The sequence below is a fragment of the Protopterus annectens genome, chromosome 4.part0 (assembly GCF_019279795.1).
Source record: "Protopterus annectens isolate FY-2018-M chromosome 4.part0, PAN1.0, whole genome shotgun sequence".
Lineage (NCBI taxonomy): Eukaryota > Metazoa > Chordata > Ceratodontiformes > Protopteridae > Protopterus > Protopterus annectens.
In genome coordinates this window covers 953,555,050-953,575,378 of record NC_056733.1, presented here as the reverse complement: position 1 = coordinate 953,575,378, position 20,329 = coordinate 953,555,050, and the positions used below count along the sequence as shown (strand labels likewise).

Below are 20,329 nucleotides of genomic sequence, written 5' to 3'. Positions count from 1 at the left end.
CTTATTTCCTTAATCAGAGGATCCCAGCCTCATCTGGACAGGGGCTCTCAACCCCCTCCAGACAAAAGGCCCAGGGCTGTGTCCGCTGATACTCAGTCCTCTGAGGCCTCTGATGGCTCTGCTCTATTAGATTACCAGGAGGAGGCCTTCACAGCCTACGAGGATTCTGATTGAGGAATCCATTCCCTCTGCCTCCCCTCCAGAAGAGCTGTCCTTTGGGGAGACCCTTCACTCCATGAGAGAGCATTTCCAATGGCAGGGCCAGGAATTCTCCGATTCCAGGAAGAGATTAAGGACTTTTCTTCTTTTACCTCAGCATAGACCTTTGGCTATTCCTCCTGTTTTAAGTGTCATTGATGTGTATTCTGAGTCTAGCACTACCCCTGACACCCTCCCTCCGGCTCCTGTTAAACCCGATAGGTACTACAGGGTCCTGGACACTCATTTCCTTTACAAGGCCCACTCTGCTGACCCAGAAACTATTTCCCAGGGTCCTAAAGGGGTTGCAGCTGCCACTACTAAAAATCCACTCCCCTCTGAAAGGGAGTCCAGGGCTTTAGAGAGATGGGGTAAAAAAGTGTATACTACTTCCACTCTGTCTGAGGGCTTTAAATTGTCAATTTCATATGGTACAGTACCAAGAGTATTTGTTAAATGAATTGCAGAAAAAGCCGTCTTCTCCTGAACCCCTAGACCGCAAGTCACTTTAGGATCTGGTACATAATTCACAACAGGTTAGCAACCATTTCTTGCAGTGTGGTTATGATGCAATGGAAGCTTCATGTAGGTCAGCAATGACAGGTGCAGTCATATGTAGACATGCTTGGCTGAAGGAACAATCTCTGCCAGATCATGTTAAGGCTAAGCTTCTGGATGCTCCACTAGAAAAGCAAAAGTTATTTGGCTCCACTGCTCAGGAGGTATTAAAGAAATTTGAGGAAAAGGCTAAATCTGTACAAACAGTCAAAGATTTCCTCCAGGTACAACCACCAAGATTCAGCAGAAATTGGCCTTCTAAGAATTTGTCCTTTCCGGAAGAGAGATATCAGAGGCAAGAACAGGCGTGCCAGAGGTAGAGGGCAAGCTAGAGGCTCCTACAGAGGACGTCAATGGCAACCTCCTAACCAGCGAGGTAGTGCAGGACCAACAACTGCTGCACAAGGACAGACTCAATTACTTCACCTTGATCCCGCCAACCAGGGCTCAATTAGAAGCACCTTTGGGTGGAAAATTCTTTATTCTCAAGAAATTGGCACAGTATTACAAGGGACAAATGGACACTGCAAATAATAGACAAAGGAAACCGGTTTCATTTCCATACATTACCAAAAAGAAAAGGCATGCCAAACCTGCCACCAAATCAAAGGGCAGAGGCTTTAAAACAAATTGCCAACCTATTGCAAATGAAAGCTATAGAAAAGGTTCCTCTTGCAGAACAAGGCCATGGATTTTATTCCAGACTATTCCTCTTCCCAAGAAAAGAAAAACAATGGAGGCCTATTCTCGATTTGTCCGCACTCGATACTTATCTCATTGTGCCAAAATTAAAAATGCTGACCCTACAGCAACTCCTTCCCATGCTGGGCAAGGGGTCTTGGCTGGTAACTCTAGATCTCAAGGAGGCATACCTGCATGCCCCTATCAGACAAAGTTGCAGAAGACACCTCGGATTTCGTGCAGGTTCAGAGCATTATCAATTCTCAGCATTGCCCTTTGGCTTATCTACTGCGCCCAGAGTATTCACAAAATGCCTGGCATCAGTAATTGCACACTGCAGACTTCAGGGGATTCAAATATACCCGTATCTGGACGACTGCCTTATACAAGCGGACAGCCAACAAACTTTGGAAAAACATTTGAATTATGCCATCCGCCTTCTGCAGGCCTTGGGATACACAGTCAACATTCACAAGTCAAGACTTGTGCCATCCCAAAGAATAACTTTTCTGGGTGCGGAGCTAGATACACCCACCCAAATGGCTTTTCTCACAGAAGAAAAACAAAGAACTAACGGATTACTTCAAAAATCTGACAAAACAAACTCGGATGACTGCAAGGAAAATCCTGCAGGCCCTGGGTTACATGGCATCTTGCATTCTTCTGATTCCACAAGCAAGGCTGCATAGGAGAACTACAATGGTACCTAAGGAGTTTATGGTCTCAGCACAATCGCAGCCTAGAAACTTTGATACCACTCATTCCATGCCTTCAAAAGGAATTCCTGTGGTGGGCCCAAGCAAGCCAGTCAAACAGGGGTTTGCCTTTCAGCAAAGCAGTAACCAGCCAAACCATTACCTCGGACGCTTCAGACCATGGATGGGGAGCACACATGGAGGAAAGATGCATCCAAGGACTATGGTCTCGGAAAGAATTGCACATGCACATAAACCAAAAAAAAAAATGCTGGCAGTGATACATGCAATCGAGGCCTTCAAGGACTTTCTACATCAAGGCCACCTGCTAATAAGGACAGACAATACCACAGTTATGTGGTACATAAACAAGCAAGGAGGTACACATTCCTACCCTCTTTGCGGACTAGCAATGAATCTTTGGGAACTTTCCCTAAAACTCAATATAGAGCTGCAATCCCAGTTTGTGCCAGGAAAAGACAATATACTGGCGGACAGCCTAAGCAGAAATACCATGGATCCACACAAATGGATGCTACACCCAGACATCTTCCTTCAGATAACACAATTTTGGGGAAGGCCGGACATGTACCTTTTTGCCTCCCACCACAATCATCAGCTGAAGAAATTCTGTTCAAGGACATACCACCCACAAGCATGGAAAGTGGACACCCTCTCTTTCAGCTGGAATACTCTAACAGTGTATGCATTTCCACCTCTTCCACTAATGTCCAGGGTCTTACTGAAAATCAGGATGGAGCAGCCAAAAGTGATTCTAATAGCCCCGGATTGGCTGAGGCAGCACTGGTACCCACTGTTATGATGCCTGTCGCACACGAAACTGTGGCCTCTACCACAATTGTCACTCCTAACAGCACAATTACAAAACTCTGCACTCCAGCCTGAAAACCTTGCAGCTGACAGCCTGGAGAATACCTTGACTCCTCACCAGGAAGAGCTATCTAAGAGAGTGAAGGATATCATCATGGAAGCTCGCAGACCTTCCACGAGAAAAGCATATTCAGCAAAATGGAAAAGATTCCACACTTGGAGCACCGCAAAGGGCCTAGATGCCACAGTAATGAGCATGGCACATATCCTGGAATACTTTGCAGAAATGCTCCACAGTGGCCTTTCTTACTCTTCCATAAAAATTCATGCTTCAGCAATTTCAGCAGAATACAATACTGATCCACCTGTCTTCTCTCATCCTCTCCTAAGGCAGTTTCTAAGAGGAATTAAAAACATCAATCCTCCAAGAAAACCACCAGTGCCTATATGGGACCTTAACTTCATGTTGGAAAAGTTGACTCTACCTCCCTTTGAACCAGCAGCATCTTCAGAGTTACACTTCCAGTCTTGGAAGACTGCCTTCCTTCTGGCTATAACCTCAGCAAGAAGAGTATCTGAATTGCAGGCACTCATGGCAGTACAACAATTTCTTATTTTTCATCCGGACAGAGTCTCCTTGAGAGCCAATCCTTCATTCATGCCAAAGGTGGTATCCAGGGTCTCATTGAACAAAGCTATTCACCTGCCTGCCTTCTTTCCAGATCCGCAAAACAAAGGAGAAAAACTTGTGCATACCCTGGACATTCACAGACCGTTACGCTACTACTTGGACAGAACTAAGACTTTCAGAAAAACTGACCAGCTGTTGGTAGCATATGCTGCAGGCATCCAAGGCAAAGCAATTTCCAAACAGACAATTTCAAAATGGATAGGAAATTGCATTCGATTCTGCTACTCTTATGGAAAAACTGTGCCAGCTAACATCAGGCCTCATTCAACCAGAGCCACAGCCACCTCCACAGCCTTTTTAAGAGGGGTGGCTACAGAGGACATTTTAAAAGCTGCTACATGGAGCTCCGTGCATACATTTACCAAGCATTACAATTTGCCCTTATATTCCAGATCCAGAGCAGGCTTTGCTACGGCAGTCCTGCAGGGCATTTTAGCTACACCATCATTTTCTTAGATCCTACCACCCCCAGCTTGGCTATGGTATTCTACCCATATGTAAGGACTGCAGATGCATCCTTGAAGGACATAGTACAGTTTTGTACCTACCATAAATGTAGATGTCCGATAGGTATGCATCTGCAGTCAGGTTTTCCCTCCCTCCTTCCCCTCTGTGGTATTTCTTGGGTACTTATCCCTCTTATAGCTAGCTGGGGTTATCTATTATGGTGTATTTGTTTTTTATTACTGTGCATGTTTGGAATATTTTGCATTTCTCCAAATTTAGCCTTCCTTAGAGGGCACCTGGCATCTGGGGCAAGAAAAACTGAGGAAGATGGCGTCGGCTGATTCTTTTATACCCCAGGCGCTCTGACATCGGGGAAAGGGTGACATCAGCCGACGCCGGACCCAGACTTTGGAATCCGGCCGACCGAAGGGCTGCCTGAGGCAGGACAACGCATATGTAAGGACTGCAGATGCATACCTATCGGACATCTACATTTATGGTAGGTACAAAACTGTACTTTCTTCACTCCCAATTATTTTTAAAGGTAGTTTACTGCAAGTTGTAATCGAAACCAAAAATGCTCCCTCATGGGCTCGGATGTACGTGATTGCTTGGTGTTGAATACCCTTGCAGCCATGCTTCTTAAACTATTTAACTTCTGGTTTTGTCTCAAGTAGAGGACAGCAGTGGTGATGCCTTGCAATCAGTCCAAATGCATTACAGACCTACCAGCCTTACAAGCTTCCTCTGGAAAGCCATGGAACTTGTTATAACAGACCTCATAAACTGTGATATCTTGGACTTCAACCCCAACAGTTTGGTTTTGCGAAGGTCGATCCTGTCTAATTTGGTAAATGCCTTTGAAAGGGTTCGGAAGGGTGTAGGTGGGGGCTGTACATTGCATGCGTATCTTGACCCTGTTACCACCTTTGGCAATATGCTTTAAAAAAATCTATGTGCTGAGATTTCAAAATTGTTTGAAAGATGGAACCCACACATTGCTGATTTGTAGGTACTTCATAAAGTATGAAAGTGACCAGGTGTCTCCCTCAGGACTTGGTGCTTGGACCTGTCCTGTTGGTATTTATTTCTTAGCTGTCAAAGCAGAGTGGGAAAACCTCTGGTTAATGTTTGTAGACTACTGCAGAAATTCTTGACCAAAGATATGACAGGCCTAAAGTCCCAGAGTGCCAAGAGGCAGATAGCTCACTGTATTCAGTAGGTTGCAAATCTTTGATCTGTCTTGCTTACGGCTTCATTAGAGATCCAGTTGTTTTGAATGTCTTGTTTGTTCCACAAGTTCATTTGACTCCCAATACTACAACCAGAGGCCCAAATCTCAAAATGATAACGTGATGACCCAGTTTTGTAACCAGTCACCTATAAAATGAGCTTTCCTTGGATGTTGAGTAGTGTTACCTGCTTTCTTTAACATAAACCACACAAATGCATGGCTATCAAGAAATTTATTTTGGGACTAAATATTGTGACCCTCATGGAGAAAGGTGGTGGTGCATAAGGGAGGGAATGGCCAGGAGGGAATGGTCGCGAGACTTGGTGGCCTTGGCATGTGACTCTAAGCTGAATGTGAAAGGTTGTGTAACCTTGTACAGGAACAGAGGGTCAGGCAGCAATAGAGGATTCTTTGCCATTACTGCTGCTACAGTTGCAGAGAGATTTGTCTATCTGCTCGTCAGCTTGATCGAGAAGCTTGCCCTCCAAACTCTGGTAGTCTGCTGCCTCTTCTGTTAATGTTGATTCCTCCCCATCCAAAACTTTCATGTAGATGGATCTGATATGAGCTCCCATTTCTGTCCATGACCTCTTTTGGGCAAGAGAAGCAGTTGGGGTTTGTGCCACAGTGCCATTTGTTAGGTTTGCACTCTAGATGTGTAGCCCCTCTGTTGGGTGATGTTCTTCGTTCCACATTGCTGCAGTCCTTACTATTGGGTAGTCCGCTGTCCAGTCGGCCCGAATACCAGAGTATATGGCTGACGTCGGTCAGGGCGCATTAGACTGACGTCAGTACGTCAGGGTACTAATGCGCATGACCGACGTCATATCCTCAGTCTTTTTTGCCGCATGGTCCGATGCAGAAGCAGTTTTGCGAGTGCAGGTTGGCGTTCTGAAATATTTCCGAAGCCGGAGTTTCAGACCGAATCAGAGTTGGCTAAGTACCCCGTTGGGGAACATTTTGTTTTTTTTCTTGCCTCAGTATTTAACCGGATGTCAGAAAAAGTGAATAACTGTATTTCTTGTGGGAAACAGATACCTCATAGGGATTACCATACCTTGTGTATACCTTGTTTAGGGCCTGAGCACGACGTTGTTGGATGCCGCTCTTGTGCTAGGTTTAACAAACGCACTATTAAGAGACTGTTAGACTGTGCCAGGTTAGTGTTTGGGAAGCGTTGCAATTATAAAATGCCGTCGGATGCTCCGACGCCCGCTTAGTCCAAGAAGCGCAAGGACAAAACAGCGAAGCCTAGGGTTGATGAACCGGCAGTCCCGGACGTCGGTTCTTTAGAAGGCTCAGTGGAGCCAGAGGTTTTGCCAGGAGTTTCTTTGGAGTCTCAGGCAGAGACTTTATTGTTACAGGATGTGCCTTCTCAGGAGGTAGGCCAGGCTGAGGGGGCTTCTCAGGTTACTGTTCTTCCCTCTCTTCCCAAGGTAGTTAGAGCCTCTCCTTCTGTTGCTAAAACTTCTTTGAGAGGTAGGCCAAGTTCAGCTTCAGTGGGGGCTTCTCCTAGCATTTCAGGTTCTGTGCCTAAGAAACATATGCTTAAAATGGCAGAAGATTTGATTACTATGATTAGAGGTTCTATGCCCCCTCCTGATAAGAGGCCTAGGGTGGAACCGAGTTTGATAGTTTTGAACAGTGTTCAGAGGCTTCTGAGTCTTCTGGGTAAGATTTGCAGGAGTATCCTCCTTATTCTGATTCTGATGTGGATGATTCCACTCCTACAGCTTCTCCTCCTGAGGATTTCTCATTTTCGGAGACTCTGCATTCCATGAGGGAACACTTTAAATGGGAAGGCCAGGATTACTCTGATTCCAGGAAAAGGCTTAGGGAATTCTTGTTTTTGCCCCAGCATAGGCCCTTAGCTATACCTCCTGTGTTGAATGTGGTGGAAGATGTTTTTGCAGAGGCTTCCCTGAACCCTGATTCTTTGCCCCCTGCTCCTGTTAAACCTGATAGGTACTATAGGGTGCCTGAAGCTCATAAGTATATTTTTAAGAGTCCTAGGGCAGACCCGGAAACTGTTTCTCAGGGACCTAAAGGTGTTAAGGCCTCTGTGGTTAAAAACCCTGTTCCCACTGATAAAGAGGCAAGGGCTTTGGATAGATGGGGAAAGAAAGTGTATACTTCTTCCACTTTAGCCATGAGGGCGTTGAATTGTCAGTTTCACATGCTTAAATATCAAAATTATCTCCTTTCACAACTGAAATCTAAGGTGGATGCTTTGGCGGAAGGTATTGAGTGTAAAGAGTTGCTGGATTTAGTTCATGTGTCTGAACAAGTGGGTAAGCATTCTTTGCAATGTGGTTTTGATGCTGTACAGGCCTCCTCGAGGGTGGCTGCCACTAGTTCTGTTCTTCGCAGGCATGCCTGGTTGAGGGATCAGAATTTAGCTGAGCATGTTAAGACAAGGATTTTGGATGCTCCTTTACAGTCTGATGTGTTTGGTTCGCCTGTGGAAGCAGTTTTAAAGAAAATGGAGGACAAAGCTAAGTCTATGCAAACTGTTAAAGATTTTTTGCAGGTGCAGCCACCAAGTTTAGTAGAAATTGGCCTACTAAGGGATGGACATATCCTGCTTATGATTCCCAGTCTAGGGGTAGGTCTAGACGTGGTAGGGGCAGAGCTCAAGGTTCTTTTAGGCCTAGAACAGGGAGTTCACCTGCTCAGACTTCTGGTGAGGGCAGGGGTCAGTCCTTTCGTAAACAGACCCAATGACCTGCTTTTTCAGCTGCCAGTAGATTCTCGCCTGGCAGCTCCTTTGGGAGGAAGACTGTCTCTTTTCAAAGAAAATTGGGATTTAATTACTCAGGACAGATGGGTGTTGGATATCATTCACCACGGTTACAGGTTTTATTTCCATACATTGCCCCCTTTCAAAGGCACGCCAGACGTTCCTCCTCCACAAAGGAAAGAGGCTCACAAGCAAATTTCTCTGTTACTCCAAATAGGGGCCATTCAGCCAGTCCCTGTATCAGAAAGGGGCCTAGGATTTTATTCTCGCCTGTTCCTAGTACCAAAGAAGGGGAACACATGGAGACCAATTTTGGATTTATCTATCCTCAACACTTATCTGGACATTCCCAAGTTCAAGATGTTGACGTTACAACAGCTTTTACCTCTGCTGGGCAAAGATCACTGGATGGTAACTTTAGATCTCAAGGAAGCTTACCTTCATGTGCCTATAAGACTAAGTTGCAGGAAGTATCTGCGTTTCGAGCTGGAAATTCTCATTATCAGTTCTCTGCATTGCCCTTTGGCTTATCTACTGCGCCCAGAGTATTCACAAAGGTTCTGGCTCCAGTGATAGCTTACTTCAGGCTACAAGGAATTCAAATCTATCCTTACTTGGACGACTGCCTGATTCTGGCTCAAGAAAAGGAAGACCTTCTACAGCATCTGGAATATGTTATAGCAGTGCTAAGATGCCTAGGGTATTCTGTGAACGAAATAAAGTCCAGTCTAGTACCCTCTCAAGACATGTGCTTTCTGGGTGTGAGACTGAATACAGCAGCCCAGATGGCCTTTTTAACCCCGGACAAACAAAAGAGTCTATCCCTTTACTTCCATCAACTATCTCATCAGTCCGTGCTGACTGCAAGGACAGTCCTTCAAGCATTAGGGTTCATGGCATCTTGTATTCTGGTGCTTCCCAATGCCAAACTGCATATGAGGAAGCTGCAATGGTATCTCAAAATGTATGGACACAGCACTGCCAGGATTTGGACACTGTCATTCAAATAATACCTTGCCTTCAAAAGAATTTTTGTGGTGGGCCCAGGAATGTCACCTAAACAAGGGACTCTCTGTGACCCGGCCAGAGGCGAGTCAGATTTTAACGACAGATGCCTCGGACATTGCTTGGGAGCTCATCTAAATGGAAAGTGGATACAAGACAAGTGGCCTGCCAGACTACAGCATCTACATATCAACATGAAGGAGATGTTAGCAGTCCAGTTTGCATTAATGGCTTTCAAGGAGTTACTTCTTCCAGGGCAGGTGTTGATTCTAACAGACAACACAACTGTCATGTGGTACATCAACAAACAAGGGGAACACATTCTTATCCTCTATGCAGGCAAGCAATGATTTTATGGGAGACTGCGCTCAGCTTGCAACGACCTCTTCAGCCAAGGTTTCTGCCGGAGCACAGAACTCCTTAGCAGATGTGTTAAGCAGACAAATCATGGATCCCCACGAGTGGAAACTGGATCTTCATGTATTTCAGAAATTGACAGTGTCATGGGGAACTCCAGACATAGATCTGTTCGCTTCTCCACTAAACCACCAGCTGCCAAAGTTTTGCACAAAGGGGTTTCATCACACAGCTTGGAAAGTGGATGCTCTTTCTTTCAGTTGGAAAAATCTTCATGTGTATGCCTTTCCACCTCTGCCTCTTCTTCCAAAGGTGCTCTTAAAGGTCAGACAAGACAAGCCAAGGATGATTTTAATAGCTCCAGATTGGCCTCGGCAACACTGGTACCCACTACTAAGGAGTCTGGTAAGGAAGCCTCCATGGCCTTTACCTTTGCTTTCGAATCTGTTATCTCAGAAGGACGGTCATCTGCTCAATGTCAAGCTTCACTCTCTTCATCTAACAGCCTGGCATATTCTGTGCTGAAGCATAGCAGGTCTCAACTTCCTCAACAAGTTTTAAATGTGATTATGGAAGCTAGAAGACCTAGTACAAGGAAAGTGTACGCAGAAAAATGGAAGAGGTTTTTATTTTGGAGTACAGCAAAGAATTTGGAGATTTCTGAGCCTAATTTGAGTGTGGCTCTTCAATATCTTACTGAGTTATTGGACAAAGGTTTGTCCTTCTCTTCCATTAAGATTCATGCTGCAGCAATTTCAGCTCATTATGATTGTGACCCACCATTGTTTTCGCATCCTTTGTTCAAGCAGTTTCTTAGAGGGGCAAAGAATATAAGACCCCACGTAGAGCTCCTACTCCTGCTTGGGATCTCAATTTTGTGTTGGAAAAACTTACTCTACAACCTTTTGAGCCTCGGCTACTGCTGAATTGAAATACTTGTCATGGAAGACTGCTTTTCTGTTGGCTATTACTTCTGCAAGAAGGGTGTCTGAATTGCAGGCCCTTATGGCAGTAGAGCCCTTTCTGATTTTCCATAAGGATAGGGTATCATTACGTACTAATCCTTCCTTTATGCCTAAGGTGGTTTCTAGTGTGGCTTTAAACCAAACTATTCATTTGCCTACTTTTTATGCAGACCCCCAAAATAAAGGGGAAAAGATTTTGCACACTTTAGATGTACACAGGCAATTGCGTTATTATTTAAGCAGGAGTAAGGATTTTAGGCAGTCTCAGCAGTTGTTTGTTTCTTTTGCTTTGAGTTCGCAGGGCAAGCCTGTGTCAAAACAAACTATTTCTAGGTGGATTGGCTTTTGCATTGCATTTTGTTATTCCCATCATGGTAAGGAGATTCCAGCTGGGATTAGGCCTCATTCCACTAGGGCTACTGCCACTTCAACAGCATTTCTAAGGGGGGTGGCAACTAAGGATATTTTGGAGGCAGCTACTTGGAGTTCAGTGCATACTTTCTCTAAGCATTATCACCTTCCTATCTACTCTAAGTCTAGGGCTGGTTTTGCCACAGCTGTTTTGCAAGGCATGTTGTCAGCTCCTGCTTCTTTATGATTTGCCAGCCTCCCTTACCTCTGCTTTGGGATTCTACCCAATAGTAAGGACTGCAGCAATGTGGAACGAAGAACATAGTACAGTTTTGTACCTACCATAAATGTAGATGTTCGAGGATCCACATTGCTGCAGTCCAATTTACCCTCCCTCCTTCCTCTCTGTGTTTAGGGGTGGTTGTGTAGGTGAGGTTATATGCTGATATTTTTGTATATATTTTTGTATATATTGTACATATTTTTGGTGCAGGTATTTTGGGCCTTGTCTTTTTAGGGTCTTCTGACATCTGGGGCAAGAAAAGACTGAGGATATGACGTCGGTCATGCGCATTAGTACCCTGACGTACTGACGTCAGTCTAATGCGCCCTGACCGACGTCAGCCATATACTCTGGTATTCGGGCCGACTGGACAGCGGACTACCCAATAGTAAGGACTGCAGCAATGTGGATCCTCGAACATCTACATTTATGGTAGGTACAAAACTGTACTTTTTCCATCACACCCTCTTTGATTCGTGCTAGTCTCGAGTTTCTGCATGTCATAGCATTGGCTGTCCACCTGTGTAGGCCCATCTGCTTGTTCTGATGTGCTCCTAGGTGAGAAACAGGCTAACTGCTGTTATGGGCATGTATATGGGAGTCTGTTCCACAGCAGTGATATCCTCTGCGAGGGATATACCTGTCCCTCCATAGGTTCATAGATTAGTACTAAGCTAACTGCCCTTGCGAGTCATTTTAAGCCTAGCCAATTATCCCTTGTGAGCCTCAAACCTTGCACCTTGCGTTTTTAAGGCAAAAGCTTTAACCATTAGGCCACCCTCCCAAACTCTTCAGTTGATAATGCAGAAGTGTAGATTCCCTAGACGGGGTATTTCTGACATTTGACTTGCTGATGTGCAGTCAATCCATCAGTATTGGGACAGAGGATACTTTATATGCCAGGCACAGGTCACTTCATAGTCTGTAGGATAGAGTATAGTGACAAGGCTTTGAGTCTGTCCATGTAAAGATGTTTAGCCATTGTATCCTTTTTAGTAAGGAATCTTTCAGGGTGTTGTACAAGCCCAGACAGTTGATGGCAAGGAGGGCATAATGTTCAGCGATTGGCCTTATGGCTGAGTAAAGTGAAGCTAATGTTGGTACTTTTCTGGTCTCCAGTGTTTCTTTGGGTTCAGGATTTATTTTTCCTGGTTGTCTGATGGATAAAGTGAAGGCTCACTAGAAGTTAGGTTGGAGCTGCAGGGGACAGCTTTTTTTGAGGCGTCAGCATTGGCAGGTGTGGTTTTGGGGCATCCACTGTGGGCCTTGAAACCTGCTGTGATGCAAATTGCGCAGTGTCTCCTTACTCTGATGGGAGTTTTGGTCTCTGAGCAGGTAGCTGCTGATTGAATGTAGTAGTCTGGAAGGTTCTCTTTAGAGATGGAGAAAGTGGACTAGAAGGACTTGCCACATTCTTGTCTTGAGGGAAGACAGAATGGTGAGAGGGTTCCATATCTCCACTTTGACTTCTGGTGGATCCAGTGTTACCAGTGTTTAGTGGCTTTACAGATGAGGTAAAGAGGCAAGTGGCCCTTCAAAGCTTGTCTTCATCACAGGCAAGACTGCACGAGTTGTCAAGCACCCTTTTGGCCAGATTTTCCCCTCATTCATACTAAAGCTGTAAAATGTTTTTCATAAGACTGAAAGTTGTGTCCCTGTGTTGGTAGAATTTGATGGAGCTTGCTAGTCTGCTGCTTGGCTTGAGACTCTGAGCTGGATGTTAGTTTGACTTCTTAGAGGAATTCAGCTTCTTAGTCCGGTCTGCTAATGATTGGCAGTCAATTTTTATGGTGCAAAGTTGCCAGCCCGATGCCCAACCTTCAGTGAAGGAACGCCTATGCACACATGTCTCCCCGTGGTAGAGTGGCCTCTGAAAGTCGTATGTGAATGGGCGTGCCTTCTCTGAAGGTTGGGCTGCCAACTCGGCACCTTAAAAATCGACAGTCATTAGCGGACGGGAGTTCCGCTGTAGCGACCCCTAACCAGGAAACGTCAAAAAGACAAACCAGTCTTGGTATTTCCATCTCCCCATCAAGTATGCACAGCCTCTTAAACAGGCTAGGGAAGGGCTTCTCCATCTTGCACTTGGTGAAATCTGGTACCTAATCGCATCAATTCCCTAATTTCCAAGTCTAATACATGCACATTCCTCCCCCACAAACTTCTGTGATTCACTAAACCTCGTTAACGTACTACAGTTGTGATCTAAAGCACATGCGGACCCCACAACACATTGATGCTGTGCAACTACAGCTTTAAGTTTGTTTGGATAATATACCAGTGCAGGGATGCAGTTAAAATGCTTAATATACACTTTTGCTTGGGTTGGCTCATTGAGATTTGGTTGACCATTTCAGGATCTAGGCATTAATTCTAACCTGCTGGTGGTTGGACTTGACATTTACTTACGTTCATGTGAGTTTATCTGGATGTTTTCTCACCTCTGAACTTGAATTTGGCCCTTCCATTTGTGACCTCTGTGGTTGAAAATCCTATGTAGGCACACCAACCTATTTAGCTGGTTAATACACATACAGTACAAACAATATGGTGTGTGCTTAGTGTTAGTGTGGCTTTCAACAAGATGTTGCATGCTGAATTTAGTGCTAGTTTTATAGTAGAAATTTAAAAGTTTAATAAAATGGATGCTTGCATTTTAAAAGATTTAAAAATGTCTTCAGTTAAATGGGTTAGGTAAAAGATTGACAGGTGCATTGTACTGTCTCTTATCTTCACTCTATATACTTTTATTAGTTGTAACACCTAACTGTCTTGAGCTCCTGTGAGCCCAGAGTGCCTTATTCTAACATTTTGCATTCTTGAGCATTCCTTTTAGTGCACTTTATTCACAGACACTCCAAAATGTATAGTAATTTATCTGAACGTGAAGCATTTGTGTACAGGTTGCAGTTGTTTGAACTAAGATTACTTGAAATTCCACAGTGGTGAGGTAGCACCCTTTTTTGACATGGTGCTGGGTGGCCAGGCGGTAATGCCTTTGTGTGGATGTTGAATGTATTAAATTTCATATGTTCAGAAATATTTGTTAGGGAGTTTGAGTAATGTATTTTCAGGATTGAGGATCTTCAGTAGAAAATCTAGATTTTGCAGAGGTGCATTAAATTGGTTATGGAGAGTAGCTTGTTTGCATTAGTGATGTCACCAGAAAATATGTGGACAAACAAGTGGCAAGTTTAAATGCGTTGTACACTACAGACAAATTTGGAAACCAAAGGTGGGAAGTAAAATCACATGCTTTGTCAGCTCTTCGCTGTAGAACATGTTAAGCTGTTCTGGTCCAGAGCATTTAAATTTTGTAGCTGGATTTTTCTGCTTTTACATTAGTGGTAAAGTGTGTTAGAATTCTGATATGGTGTGGGTTTTGCTCAAATAGTAGTGTAGTGGCTTTGCAGATTTCTTTGGTTATGCTTTGAAGTATGTGTATGCATCATGGAGTGGTTAAGGCACATTATTGCGGACAGGTCTGTTTGAATTTATCCTTGCACGTTCTACTGCCCAAACCAGATGGCTTACTTCCTCAAACTTTTCTTTCCATTTAAAGATGTGCTTGGTTTCTCTGCTGTGCTAGACCAACTGAAATTAAAGGATACGTGGCTCTCAGAATTGTGTTTCTACATTAAACCTGCTTTTGCTTTTAGAAAGGTTGAACCGAAGCACAAGTAGAGCAAGGCTGGTTTTAGACACTGACTGGGAAATGGACTGCTGCTCTCATTGCACCTACTGTACTCTCATTTCCAGTAGAAGGGTGACCAAGGACATGCAACTGTTTTGTCAGTGTCTAGATAAAGATCTTTGTGTTCAGTTGGAATGCTATGCAAGTTGAGGACTTGGATAAATGGTGGTATGTATAGCATCTGTCCAGTGGTGTAATGTGCTGACTGGGCATTTTTTGATGAGCCCTGGATCAACTGACTTGTCAAAAACATGAAGTAGAGTTTAGGCTGTTGGGAATCTTGCTGTCCCTCTTTTACAGAACTTTCACTGGCTTGACTTGTAAAAGTCAACCAACTCCCCATGACATCTTTCAGCCCCTTTTGACTTTGCTGTTTCCCATAAGGATGATTCTTTGCTGGTGACCTCAACTGGTTGGAAGCAAATAAGTGTCCGTTAATGGAGATGACTTGTATCTAGGCCTAGTAAAAGCATAACGCCAAGTGCCCCAATGTCAATTCTGCTTGACTGATAGCAGCTTGGGAAGGTTTGAGTTCACCCCCATAATTGTATGGATGATTACTGATGCCTTCGCACTGTGTATAGCTTGCAAGCTGGGAATAAACTGTCCAAGGCTGTACAGTTTGCAAGTTGGACTGTTTTGAGTTGCATAATTAACCTCATAAAAGGGAAGTCTATACTCCATAGCTCACTTGCCTGACAAACCTTTCCCCTACTGCCAAATAGTTGTGCACCATTTATTTATTTTATTTTTAAATTGTGCTCTTCCATCAAGCATTGCCGTGCCTAATCTGTCCATGTTGTTGGCTGTATTTTTTTCAGTGGTAGAGTGGTCTAGGCTACATAAAGTAATATACTAAACAGAGGTCTAGTTTCTGTAATGGGACCAAGGCAAGTAGTTAGGATTGCTTGGCAAGTAAAACTTCTGATCTAAAGTAGTTGACTTAATTTGGTCTTCAACCTGTGGGGGGGTTACAGATCTGAGCTGGCAATTTCACAAGCATCTGCTCTGAGCTCTAAGCCCCTCCCCTACCCATAATACGCCATCACCTTCCTTCCCTCCAATCTTGTTTGCCCCATTTGCGCTCACATTGTGATCTCCAAGCTCTGGGTATTAAGTTACTTGACAGTATTTTGCAGTTAGTGTGTTAGGTAAGTGGTATAGGTTTCCCTTTCTTCCTGTGTGTGTGTGTGTGTGTGTGTGTGTGTGTGTGTGTGTGTGTGTGTGTGTGTGTGTGTGTGTGTGTGTATATATATCTGTCTGTCTCTCTCCTTCTCGGTGTTACTAAGTGACAGCTATACTCCCATCATTACTCTACCTCTCAGTAGATCCACTAACTCTTAACTTTCACCTAAACATCAGAAGCATAAACAACAAAATACATGACCTACATGCCCTGTTAGCAGTCCATTCCCCAGATATAATGCGTCTTACAGAAACCTGGCTAAAACCTGCTACTGTTGATTATGAGATATTAACACCAGGGTATAATATTCACTGATTAGACTGAACTCCTAAAAAGGGAGGGGGAATAGCAGTTCTCTATAAAAACACACTGTGTTAATAAAGACTGCATACAGCTACCCCCATTTAATAATGCTGAAATTCTTATAACTAAACTAACCACAACAAATGCATGAACATTGTATCTACATTCCCCCAGGGAACAACATAACCTCCCTGGAAGATGCTCTCCAGTGGTTATCCACTAACCACCCCCAAGAAACAGTTGTGCTTGGTAACTTCAGCATTGACTGGACCACCTGTGCAGCTGACTCCCCTGTCACCCACATAAATCTCTTCGGGTTCAGACAAGTATAACTGCTCCTACCAGGAGCAGCAAACCTAATAAGAGAATATTCTTGATTGGATTCTTATCAATAATCATCACCACTTGTATAAAGCTGGAACCCTCCCTGATGACCTAAGTGATCACTCTCTAACTTCCATTATTAGGGATAAGGGTGAGAACTCCCACCAGCCTACCTATAGAACAGTTAGAAATTCCAAAAACTTCAGTGCTGTAAATTTCCGAAATTAACTTAAATCAGTCAACTGGGCAATCCTAAAACTTTTACTATTGCAAGACGCAGTGTCTTATTTTAATGCTAAATTCCTAAACATCCTAGACTCCCATGCCCCATCTTGTAATGTTAAAACTAGAACAAATTCAGCACCATGGCTCACTAAGGAAACCAAACTAAAATCAAACTTGGAAATGAGGCCTGGGCCATCTGGTGAGTAAAGCCCCTCTCGACAAACTAAAATACCACCAACTTAGAAATGACACAAAAATCCATTTAACTAGACCAAAGAAAGCTACTGCCAAAACCTGCAGCAGAAGCATCAAAACAATCCCGAAGTTCTGGGCAGGTATTGACCACTTCGTTCATCCTGGACAATCTACCACTCCAATCCCAATAAATTACACCCAAAAACCACCACAGAACATAGCTAGTGCCTTTTAATAATTTCTTCAGTGAAGCAATCCAGTCTCTTGCTAACCAACTCATTCCCATACACTAACTCTGCCACTAAGACACCATTGACTAGCTTCTCCACTAATCATACACACTACTCACCACCCCTTCAACTTCCAACCTCTGTCTACCTCTCAAATTCGGTCACTAAACAAAAAACTGAAACCCACCACCCTATCTGCCGACATGCTCCCAGCTAAGTTCTTAAACATAGCTACTGATGTCATAGCATTTCCCTTATCTATCCTGATCAACAGATCCCTAACTGTTGGCTCTATCCCCTCCCATCTGGAAAATATCCCATGCTATCCCACTTCACAAGGGTGGAAGTTCCACAGAATTATCCAATTACAGACCTTTCGCCATTCTTTCACCACTGGCCAAATTAATGGAAAAGTGCATCCACAAACAAATTATATATCATCTTGTACAGAACAAGATACTGGCAGTCTCTCAGCATGGCTTTAGGCCACATCATAACACTACCTCAGCTCTCATTTCTTTCGCTAACGCCATAAATCTAAACCGAAATAACCTGCTGTCAGCCCTCTTTCATGACATTTCAAAAGGCCTTTGACATGGTCATTCACAAATTACTCATCCACTCAAATCTATTTCCCTGGACAGCTATACTATACCGTGGTTCCATTCCTATCTGAATGACGGAACAGGGCAAACTATCCACTCTTAACTCTCATTCTTGGAGTTCCTCAGGGCTCCATTTTAGGTCCTAGACTCATTTTTTTTCCCATCTTTATCAGTAACCTACCCACTGCCATCCCAGATGCGTCCTGTATGCAGATGTTCTCCACCCACCCTCCTCCCCTACAGCCTGCAAACCCTAACCCAGAGCACATTTAACACAGTTGAAAAGTGGCTCTCTAATCATCATCTTCTGTTGAATCCCAATAAGACCAAACTGTTACTCTTTACCCCCACCTGCAGATCCCCCCCCCACTTTCCTTTACCATAACATCAAACAATGGCACCTCTATTTTGCCAGATATTCAAACCAAGTGTTTGGGGGTAATAGACCATCTGAAATTCGACCTGCACCTCAATAAGACTATCAAAACCATGAACAAAAAGCTCTGCTCACTATATAGAAATAAACCTTTTCTAACCCTAGAGCTAGAATCGCTGTCGCCCACTCTCTCATCTCCTCTCTACCCTTCTATATGCTTCCCCTATACTCCGTAACCTAAACAAATCAGAACTTTCTAAACTCTCACTGCTAGCACCATATTGCCAGGTTCCCCACTGGATCAGCATACAGGACACATCACTGCCACAACCTCAAACTCCTAGGGTGGCAAGAGCTAACAAGTTTAATACAGTTCAACCAGCTAATAGTAGCACACTATTCTCAACCTACCCGAAAACACCCCCGCCCTTAAAAATATCTTAAAACCATACTGTAACTCAGGATCATTGCACTCATCCAACAAGCTGTTAGTTCAAACACTGAAAGCTAATAACTCGGCTGGTGACTCCCTATTTGCTAACTCCATTGGGAAAACGTGGAACTCGCTTCCAGCAGACAATACCCTGGAACTCTCTCTATGCCTCTTCAAAAATGGCCTCAAACATTATTATAAAATGCACTGGCTCTGTCCACTTTACAACACTGATTAATCCGTTCCAACCCTGATTAATCCGCATAACTCCCTAACTGACAACAGCAATGAAGCAGTGTTACTAGCCTCTTGCTCACAAATGCTTCCAGTGGCAATCTGTACATTTCTTTGTAATAGTGTTGCTGTAATCCACCTGTTAATCAACTTTTATAATCTTTGACCTGCTGTTAAATTATGAATCCCTCTTAAGGGGCACACCTTGCTTCTTGAAAACTCTGCTTTTTATTTAACTGTTGCTTGGGATGCTTTGTCCTCTGCTCCATTGGAGCTTTTTCCCCGGTTATGTTGTAAAACCCTTCGTATGTTTTCATGTTTTTGTTCGGAGCTTTTCTCCCTGAGCCTCCGCTGAAAAAGGATATGTATCAAGTCTGACTATCCTGGTCAACAAATGTAAAATAAAAATTATATATGTATGTGTGTAGAATGTGTGTATGTGTATAATATGTATACATCTTGTGTGTATGTGTATAATATGTATACATCTTGTGTGTATGTGTATAATATGTATACATCTCGTGTGTACGTGTAATATGTATACATCTCGTGTGTACGTGTAATATGTATACATCTCGTGTGTACGTGTAATATGTATACATCTCGTGTGTGTATATAATACGTATACATCTCGTGTGTGTATATAATATGTATACATCTCGTGTGTGTATATAATATGTATACATATCGTGTGTGTGTATAATATGTATACACCTTGTGTGTGTATAATATGTATACACCTCGTGTGTGTATAATATGTATACACCTCGTGTGTGTGTATAGTATGTATACACCTCGTGTGTGTGTGTATAGTATGTATACACCTCGTGTGTGTGTGTATAGTATGTATACACCTCGTGTGTGTGTGTATAGTATGTATACACCTCGTGTGTGTGTGTATAGTATGTATACACCTCGTGTGTGTGTGTATAGTATGTATACACCTCGTGTGTGTGTATAGTATGTATACACCTCGTGTGTGTGTATAGTATGTATACACCTCGTGTGTGTGTATAGTATGTATACACCTCGTGTGTGTGTGTGTGTATAGTATGTATACACCTCGTGTGTGTGTGTGTATAGTATGTATACACCTCGTGTGTGTGTGTGTGTCCAAAGGCATATATTAGCCCAGCCACGTTGTGCGATATTCGCCTCCCCTTTAGTAGTTCCCTAGACCCTTGTACTAGCAGCTAGTACCCTTGGCCCCTATCTAGTAGTGCTGTTGGTGTGATCCCCGGTGTGAACTTTGAGTTACTCATCCAGGTTCCTCTTGAAGAGTGATAGTGAGGGTCTCTGTATTATATAGATCGGGACCCTGTTCCATAGTAAGGAAAGTGTCTGCGAAGGGAATCTATCCCTACAGCATGTTCTATTCATTGTTGTGTTGAGGTTTCTATCCCTAGAGTGTGTAGGTAGAATAGATTTGGTTTTGCTAAGATGGAGCATGTTTTTTGGGGGGAAATCCCGAAAACATCTCATTCTATA

The 20,329-nt window shown here is 43.6% G+C and overlaps 1 protein-coding gene across 1 annotated transcript in view; it reads left to right on the top strand.

Moving 5' to 3' along the window:
* Positions 1–20,329, top strand: part of LOC122799695 (ankyrin repeat and KH domain-containing protein 1-like) — a gene marked incomplete in the record, with an annotated part of 3,928,199 nt that overhangs the window by 260,981 nt on the left and 3,646,889 nt on the right.